Raw genomic sequence first — 9,315 nt, forward strand, 5'->3', positions numbered from 1 at the left:
GGGGGAGGGAAATGGGAGGCGGTGGCAGGGAGGAGGCAGAAATCCTCAATAAATAAATTAATTTAAAAAATAAAAAAAAGGGTGGAGAAAGTGAATGAGGATTAGCACGCATCTTTGCTCTCTTCTTCAGGCTGTGAGTGTAAGAGACTGTTTCAACCCCCTGCTGCCTCGATTTCCCCAACTTGCACATTGTAAGCTAAAGAAAACCTTTCCTTAAGTTGCTTTGATCGGAGCATTTTACACAGAAACAGGAAAAGAAGACATCTTTCTATAAATGTTCCTATTTGTCAACTAATATTCTGGGAGTGTTATGTCTCAGCATCAACAGGAAAGATATTCGTGGTGGAGGTTAAGTTAGATGTGTTACACTCAATACATTTCCCTCCCCATCTATGATATATAACCTAACATCTCTGCTTTTTTTGTTCTCGTCCTCACTGAGCACATTAGTGGCCCTTGTATCTGGAACACTGGAGGACAAGTATGTTGTATGATTAGAAGCTTGTGTAGTGAATGAACACTTATCTAATACATCTGTGTAGCCGGATACTGTGCATAATAGCTGATGTAACCGAGTAATTTAGTTTTCGGAAAATGACAGCTGAAGAAAGAACACAGTGGGACAATTTCAAAGTGAGTCATAAGTTTGGTCTTGAAAGGTAAAAGGATGAAGGAGGAAGAAAGTCACCCAAACAAGCTCAAGACCAAAGTCCTAACTGGAAAAGTATTCATAGTACCTGCAAAACGACCAATTAGACCAAGACGGAAGGGTGGCTCCCATATGGAGCTATGGATTTTTTTTTTTCTTGATGGGTCCGATTGCCGAGTTGGAGCCAACACGAAGGAATGGGACTTTGGGACCTTGAGCACCTCCAGACCCTAGTGGAGGAAGAAAGCAAGCCTGGCCCAACCCCGCACCTGTTTTGGTCCCGCCCCCGCAGCAGTTGGCCCCGCCTCCCTAGGGCGAGAGCCAATGGGCTGGACTCCAGGAGGCGGGCCCCAGAGGGCGTGAGGCGTGAGGCGTGGGGCGCGAGGCCGGGGCGGGGCGTCGCGTCCGCGGCTGGCGCGGTCGTGGCGGTAGCTGCTGGGGAGGTGGCGGCGGCTGCTCGACTGGGCGTCCGCGGGCCAGCTGTGGGGGATGGGGGTTGCGAGCTCCAGCCGGCAGAGGGGGCGGCGGCCGTGAGTGTGGGTCTGGCGTCAGGGACGCGGGATGGAGCCCCATGGTGAGTGAGGGGAGGCGGCTCGGGCTCCCGCCGTGCCCCGGGGCGGGCGCTTTGGGGTCTGGGGTCCCGGAGGCGCGGGGCGGAGGCGGCTGCGGGCAAGGCCGGGAACTTCGCGCTCCAAGTCCCCTCCAACTCCGAGGGTCGGACGGGGAGGGCTGGGGCGGACGCTTGCGGGGACGTTGCGGACCCTGGTGCCCGCGCGGGGATTGGCGTCGGCGGTCGGGCAGCGGCTCGCGGGAGTGACCGTTCACGTCCCGGGTCTCGTCTGCGAGCGTCCGGCGGCAGCCCCGGGCCCTTTCCCAGTCTCCGCACGCGCCTGCCCGAGACGCTCGGGCTCCCGGAGCTTCCCCGTTGCTTTTCTTCCTCGGGTCTCCACGTCCGCGTTCCCTGGGACCCTGTTAGGAAGTTTGGTGGCGTTCTCACTAACTCCACTGTGACAGACGCAGAGGCTGAGGAACGGTAATGCCACCTCCTGCTCCGTCCTCCCTTTCCTTCTGGCACGTCTTATCCTGGAGCCCGCTGTTTGTCACACGCCCCCCCCCCCATGCCCTGCCCCCCTCCCAGGCGTTTCTGTCACTTTCCTCCTTGCATTCCTTGGGCTCTGGTCACCCTTTTCCCAGCTGTGGCCCTAGGGTAAATTGTGTGCTTTGCAAGACGAGGAATTGATAAACTGAGATTACAGCTAACCACCAGGGGAGCCTGCCCCTGAAAGTTTTATTGCCGAGAATGTCCCAGGACTTTGTCTTTGATGGAAACCTGGTGTCCTGGAGTCTTGTCTTGCTTCCACAAAACGAAGTTGCTCAAGGCTTCTGGTCTTGGGGCTCTTTTGACAATACCCTGAGTTTATCTCACTTTTTTTTTTTTTTAAACCACTAGCAGCGTCTGTGGAGATCAAAGATTGGGTTTCACACCGTGTTCTTTTGATATCTTTTAAGGGGAGGGGAAATGTTTTGCGTTTCTCAAAAGTTCGAAGACCATAGTGGAGCCCAGCAGGTTTTGTTTTGTTTACCTTTTTCTTACGTTGGGAATTCGGTTTTCCTCCTCATTGAATTTGGGGGACAGGAGTTACCTCTTTATGAAAAAGAATTCAAAATTAGATCTGAAACCCCAGCATGAGATTTAGGTCACTCTTCCCGTGATTTCTTTAGGCAGTTTGCCAGAAATGCCTACTTAGAAATGCTTCAAGTACTGCGCAAGGAAGGAGCCCTGACACTTAAGCCTCATTACCCTTATGGTGCCCAGAGCTCTGGTCTCATGATTTTGAGAAGCTTGAGAGTGAACTTGAGTAAGGTAGGCCCAGATAGAAAATGTTTCAAATCCCCAACCTGGCAGAAAATAGAACTTCGTCTGGGAAGAAGAAAGCACCCTTGGGCAAATACATGTTGGCTGTTCTGTTCTCTTCAAATAGAGCACATACCTGACTTTCCAGTGGCTTCATCTCTGAAAAAAGCCGTTTGAGCAGCAACTGCTGTTGGTCTTAAGGGTTTAGCGCTATGCTGAGTAAAGTTCATGCCCAGAAAGCATCGTGGAAGGATTTTTATTTTATCTTATGCCTTTGATCAACTATTCCACATTCACTGAGAAGACTCCATCCCACTATGCTAGAGAGAACCCCTGACAACCTTTCCATTTACTGAGTAACTAGAGACAATATCCGGTATGGCCCAAAGCATAATGTTATAGAAAGAAGTGGGTTGAATGTCCTGTGGGGAAAGTAGAGGCATGGTTCTTTTTAGTAAGTAGGACGTAAGGTTTCTTGGAAGAAGTGTCTTGTGTGAGTTTGAAGGCTCAGAGAATGGGTTTTCAGTACATACAGAGGACAGAGCCTCCTGGGCAGAACTGCAGGTTCTCTCCACTGTACACCAGAATGTCATGGGTCCAGTTCTGCAGCCGAGCATTTAGGGTGGTTTCCTTGAGTTTCGTTGTTGCTTGTTTTTTAAAATTTCCCACTCACTTCCAGCGTGGTCATGAGTCACATACATTTGTTGGTAAAGAAACAAGGCAGTTTGCAGATCATTCTGTTGTAAGATTTTTGTGGAAGGTTAGCATTTTGTTGTTTCTCTTTGTTACTACTGTGATAAGGAAATGAGCCAGCCTGTAGACACTAGGTGATACCGCTTCCTTTGTAATAGTCTTTCTCTCAAGACACGTGTCAGTGTGTGTTCTTGAGATAGTTTTCAAATGCCAGTCTCCCTGTTAAAGAAGTAATCAATACTTTATATGCTTTTAAACATTTTGTTGATTTTATGTATTTGTGTGTGCCTGAGTGTATGTATGTATGTGTGCTGCATGTGTGCAGGAGCCTGTGAAGGTTAGATAAGGTACCCTAGCCCCTGGAACTGGAGTGACAGATGGTTGTGAGCTGCCATCTGAGTGCTGGGAACCAAACCCAGAACCTCTGGGAGAGTTCAGTGCTCTTGCCTGGCGAGCCATCTCTCCAGCCCACAGGAAACGGTTGGGGAAGCAGTGGTCAGAGTTCCAGGGACTTTCAGTCACAACATTTTATACTTTTGCTTATTATTCGTCTGTTGATTTTTGCTTAATGTGTTTGATTTTGTGTATCCCCGACTGGCTTCCGAAGGAAAAGTGGGAAGGGGAGTATAAAAGGAAGTATTGTGATTGGACTGGTGGGAGAGTCTTGAGTGATCCCAAGGTAGATCTGGTGGGTAGACTCTTTGAAAGCAAAACCGTTTTTTAATATGGAAAATTTCAAGCATATAGGAAAGTATATATAATAATAAATACAAATAATATAAGGAATTTCTCTATATCCAGCTGCGGCATCACAGAATATCAATTTATGGCCAGTCTTTTCTCCCAGTACTGTGAATTGAACCCAAACCCTCTAACATCCTGGGCAAGCGCTCTCCCACTGAGCAGTTCCTGCAGACCCTTTTAAGGTACACCTTTGATTTTGAGGGATATCTGAAACTGCCGAACTTGCTTTTCTGCAACTGGAACATCTGAGATTGTAGGCATGTATCACTAAGCCTGGCCATTCTATTTATATCACCCCTTCATTCAGCCTTCCATATTATTTTGATATAAATCTTAGACATCATATTATTTATCCATAGAATTTCAGCATGTTTTTCCCAAGGAAAGATGATTAAATATAACACCAACATTCTCCATAATTCAGTTCAGTGTTTAGTCAAATTATAGCTCATTTTTTAATAGCTTGAGTCAAGGTACAGATAAGCTTCATATATTGTAATTGGTATGTACACATTGACATACACATAATTTATGCATAATTTATACATAATAGAATTTATAGTTCATAAGTATGTACATTGAATTTTGACAAATGGTTTGTACCCATGTAATCACTATAATAATAAAAAATTTTTAGAATGATGATTGCATCATTCTAAAATTTATTCATACTAATTTGTAATTTCTCCCACATGTATGTATTACCCTGTCCATAGACAACCAATATAATGCTTTTGCTACTAAATACTAGCTTTAATATTTCTAAAGTTTCATATAAATATAATTATGCTAATATGCATAAATTGTTTTTCTACATTTTTGACCTGATTTTTTTGACTTAGCATATTTTTTTTTTAGATTTTTTTTTTTTAATGTGTGCGAGTGCTTTGCTTGAGTATGTGTATGTGTAGCACATGCATACCTGGTGCTCTGTGAAGAGCTAGCTGGATTCCCTGGAACTGATCTTGGGGATGGTCGGAAGCCGCCATGAGTGCTGGGAACCCAGCCCAGTCCCTTACAAAAGCACCAAGTGCTTTTAGCCGTGGAGCTGCCTCTCTGGCCTTCAGCACAGTGCTTTTAAGATTCATCTGTGAATTCTTGCTGTATCATGGGCAACTTTTGTTAGTGGTGGTATCCCATTTAAGACTGTACCCACACTTTATTGGCTTGTCTGTTGAGGGATATTGGCTATTTGCAGTTTCTGAATGCCTTAAAAATATTTGTGAACAAGATTGGAGTGAATGTACGTTTTCATTTCTTGTGTGTATGTCAAGGAGAAGATTTAACTATATAAGAAGCTGTCAGATTGTGTTCCTCCAACTGTGTGCCTTGCATGGCGATACTGTATTCAGTTAGTATTGCTCTACATCTTCAACAACATGTAATATTTTAGTTTAGCTGAAATTAAAGTTTCTTGTGATTATTACATCTCAGTTTAGGTTAAATTTGCATCTTCCCTGATTCTGAACACTATTCCAAGTGCATGTTGCCCACCTGTGTTCCTCCTTCTGTAAATCATTCCTTCATTACTTACTGAGTTTATTAGTTTGTGAGTGGTTTAGTATTCAGGCATCTGCACTGGCCTGCCCTTGGGCTTCTGACCGGATATGTCCTCAGCCTCAGCCACTAAGAGCACTTTGCTGTGTTCCCTGTTAAAAGGACCCTGCCCACCTCCCCCCTTTCTCTCTCTTCCTCCCTCCCCCCTCGCTCACTTCCTCTCTCTTCCTCCCTCCCCTTTACCCTCCTCCTGGTTTCTCTGTCACTTCCCCTTCTCTCTCTTTCTCTCTCTGTCTCTTCTCTTCTGCTGCTCCTGTCTTAAGTTCCCCAGTTAAAATTTGTTGTTGTTGTTTCATATATGTAACATATGTAACATTTTAATGTAAAATTTAAGGTCAGGCTGGGTGGGTGTAGTGCCACACGCCTTTAATCCAGCACTTGGGAGGCAGAGGCAGGCAGAGCTCTGTGGGTTTGAGGTCTGTCTGGTCTATAGAGGGAGTTCCAGGATACCCAGGACTACATAGTGAGACTGTCTCAGAAAAAAATAAATAAGGCCCACAATGACTCCTTGAAACTATAATTTGAGGTAGGAAAACTGCCATGAGCTCAAGACTAACGTGGGCTACACAGTGAATGCCAGATATTCTAGTTTCATTTCTGACTAAAAGCAGCATAGGAGGAGAGGGCTTATCTCACAATTCCAAGTTACAGTCCCTTATTGAGGGAAGTTGAGGCAGCCACATCACTTCCACAGTCAAGGGCAGAGAAATGAGTGGATCCTTGCTTGCTTCTGCTTGCCTCTTACTCAGACTTTCTCTGGTCCAGGAAATGGTGCTGCCTGCAAGTGGACTGGGTCTTCCCAGAACAATTAGCTATCAGACCAGTCCTCTACAGAGATGTCCATGACCGACCTGTTAGAGACCCTTCCCCACTAATTCTAAGCTGTAGTAAGTTGACGTGTTTTTTTTTTTTTTGTTTTTGTTTTTCTTTTTGTTGTTTTGGCTTTTCAAGACAGGTTTCTCTGTATAGGAGTCCTGGCTGTCCTGGAATTTGCTTTGTAGACCAGGCTGGCCTCAAACTCACTGAGATCCTCCTGTCTCTGTCTTCCTAGCGCTGGGAGTAAAGGTGTGCGCCACCGCTGCTCTGCAATAGGGTCTTTTTGTTTGGTTGGGTTTTGTTTGTTTCCCGAGACAGGTTTTCTCTATTGCTTTGGAGCCTGTCCTGGAACTAGCTCTTGTAGACCAGGCTGGCCTCGAACTCACATATATATCAGCCTGCCTCTGCCTCCCGAGTGCTGGAATTAAAGGCGTGCGCCACCACCATCTTATTATTTTGTTTTTCAAGACATGGTTTCTCTGTGTACCTCTGGTTGTTCTAGAACTTGCTTTGTAGACTAAGCTGACCTCAAACTCAAAAGAGATCCCTCTGCTTCCTGAGTGCAGGAATTAAAGGCATGAGCCAACACTGCCCAGCTGCAAGTAGATGTTTTAAATTTGACCAATATTAGACTATGGTATGAACACTGCCTCCTTTTTTTTTTTTTTTAAAGATATTGAACCTTCTTATTCATGAAAATGATCACTTTATTGTGGCTTTAGTCAATTATTTGATTTCTTGCAGTAGTGTTTTTTAAGATTTATTTTTATTTTAAATTACTTGTATATGTGTTGCTTGTGTACATGTGTTTGGTACTTTGCAGAGGCCAGAGAACATCAGGTCTGGAGCTGGAGTTAGAAGCAGTTGTTAAGCCACCGGATGTGGGTGCTGGGAACTAACTTAGGTCGTCTGCAAGAAGAGAAGCAGTCTCTTTCATGCCTGCTGAGCCATCCGGCCCTCCAGTCTAGCAGCAGTGCTTCATGGTTACCAGTTCAGGGCAAGTTTTGCTAAGCTTCTCGCTGAAATGTCTTGGTTTTGTTTGTTTGTTATGAAATTGTAAATGGCATTGGTTTTTAAATTTTCATTATTCAACTGTTAGTTTATAAAGTTGATGTGATTTATGTATTAACTTGTGCTCTGTTCTTGTTCTTTTAAAATGTAGTTAATAAGTTCTTCAGGTTTTTCTTTTAGGTACACAATTTTGTCATCTCTGAGTGAAGTGGTGTACTTCTCTTTTAGTCTGGATGTATTTTATTTCTTACTGTGCTGCTTTAAACTTTGATTAACAACAGTATTTTCACCATGAGCTATAGTGGTGACTGAGGCTTTTTATGCCTTTTATCAGATCCAAGAAATTCACTTCTAGTTTAACTTTGCAGACTTTTTAATGATCATGAATGGGCAAGGAATTTTGTTAGATGCTTTTTCTGCATCTTTTGAAATGGTCACATGAGTTCTTCTGGTGTTGTTAAATTTACATCCCTGGAACAAGCTCTTTTGAAATATGATATTGTTATAGTTTGTGTGTAAATACTGCATTTGTGGAATTTGATCTGTGATTTTGTTGTGTCATTCTTTGATTTTAGTATCAGGAGAATGCTGCTTCAAAAATATTTGGAAAGATTCTTCCTCTGTTTTGTGAGTGTTTGCATATATTATTTTTCTGGTTCAATGGATTTTTATCAGTAAAACACAGTAGATTTGCAATTTTTGTTTCAGAAAGTTTTAAATTATGAATTCAATTTTTTAAAACATGTATAAGAACTACTTAGATTTTCTGTTTCTTTTGTTGGGTTTCTTTGAAGTTGTTCAGTTTAAAGTTGCTGTAAATTCCTTTGTAGCTCTTTAATATGTATTGGGTTTGTAATGGTTTTCCATTTTCCACTCATATTAGTAGTTTGTGTTTATTGCTGTCTTTATTTTTTAATCAGTCTGGCTAAATCTTTATCAATTTAATTAATCTTTTTTTCTTCCTCTTTAGTGATAGGGTTTCTTTGTATAGCCTTGGCTGTCCTAGAACTAGCTCTGTAGACCAGGTGGCCTTGAACTCACAGAAACCCACCTGCCTCTGTCTTCTGAGTCCTGGGATTAAAAGCATGCACACTACCTCCCAGCATGTTTTTATTTTCATTTAATTTAAAATACTTTAAAATTTCACATGTAGAAATTTTGCCTATGTATTAAAAACATGCTTTGTAATTAACAAATATTTGGAAATTCAACAGATACCTTTATGCTGTTGATATCACATTTAATCTTGCCTAGGTTATAAAACTTATACTTCATTATTTAAATTACTTATTGGAAGTAATTGTATAATCTCATATATGGTCTATTTTAGTGATTGTGTGTTCTGCCATTTTGGGGTGGAATTTTCTGTAGTCTGTCTTGCCAAATTTGTTAATATTGTTTTTCAGATGTTTTAAAGCCCTAATAATTGTATGGTTTTATTGTGTTGATGCTGAGAGAAGAGTGGTCTGGAGTGTGCCATCAGGTAAAAGTTGGGAGATTGTAGAGTTTACTCCACTGAAAGTTGAAAGGCTGCAGAATTTATTTTATGGTTAGTGATCCCATCTCTCAAAGACTAGTACTGTCCCTTGCTCTGTGTAGTCCAGCATCTGAAAATAGTATCAACGCCCCCTCCCCCTCTTTTCTAGTTGTTTAGTAAATGGACAAATCTGTTGATATTTATCATTGCACTGTATCTTTTAAGGATTTCTTTGCCTTTGAATAGTGTCTCATTATGTAGACCTAGCTGGCCTTGAACTCGTAGATCTACCTGCTTGTACTACTACCAGTGATCCTCTTTTAAGACTTTTTAATCTAGACATTTTTCTTTATCTGTTTTCTTGCAACTTTTGTTGAAGAAATTGTGTTAACTCAGTTCAGGTTTTGCTGGGGGTATATTGTGATATAATTTGGCATAATTTTCTATATATACTTTATAAAGTGTAAGTATAAAAGCCGGGCGGTGGTGGCGCACTCCTTTAATCCCAGCATT

The 9,315-nt window shown here is 42.6% G+C and overlaps 1 protein-coding gene across 1 annotated transcript in view; it reads left to right on the plus strand.

Moving 5' to 3' along the window:
- Positions 1 to 1,117: 1,117 nt before the first annotated feature.
- The window catches only part of Arhgap29 (Rho GTPase activating protein 29), a 68,425-nt gene continuing 60,227 nt past the window's right edge, over positions 1,118 to 9,315 (plus strand). The window contains exon 1 of the mRNA XM_005357215.2: positions 1,118 to 1,223. The gene's annotated coding sequence lies outside the window, so the exon portion shown is untranslated. The remainder of the gene's footprint in view (positions 1,224 to 9,315) is intronic.

This window comes from Microtus ochrogaster, chromosome 21, assembly GCF_000317375.1.
Source record: "Microtus ochrogaster isolate Prairie Vole_2 chromosome 21, MicOch1.0, whole genome shotgun sequence".
Taxonomy (NCBI): Eukaryota; Metazoa; Chordata; class Mammalia; order Rodentia; family Cricetidae; genus Microtus; species Microtus ochrogaster.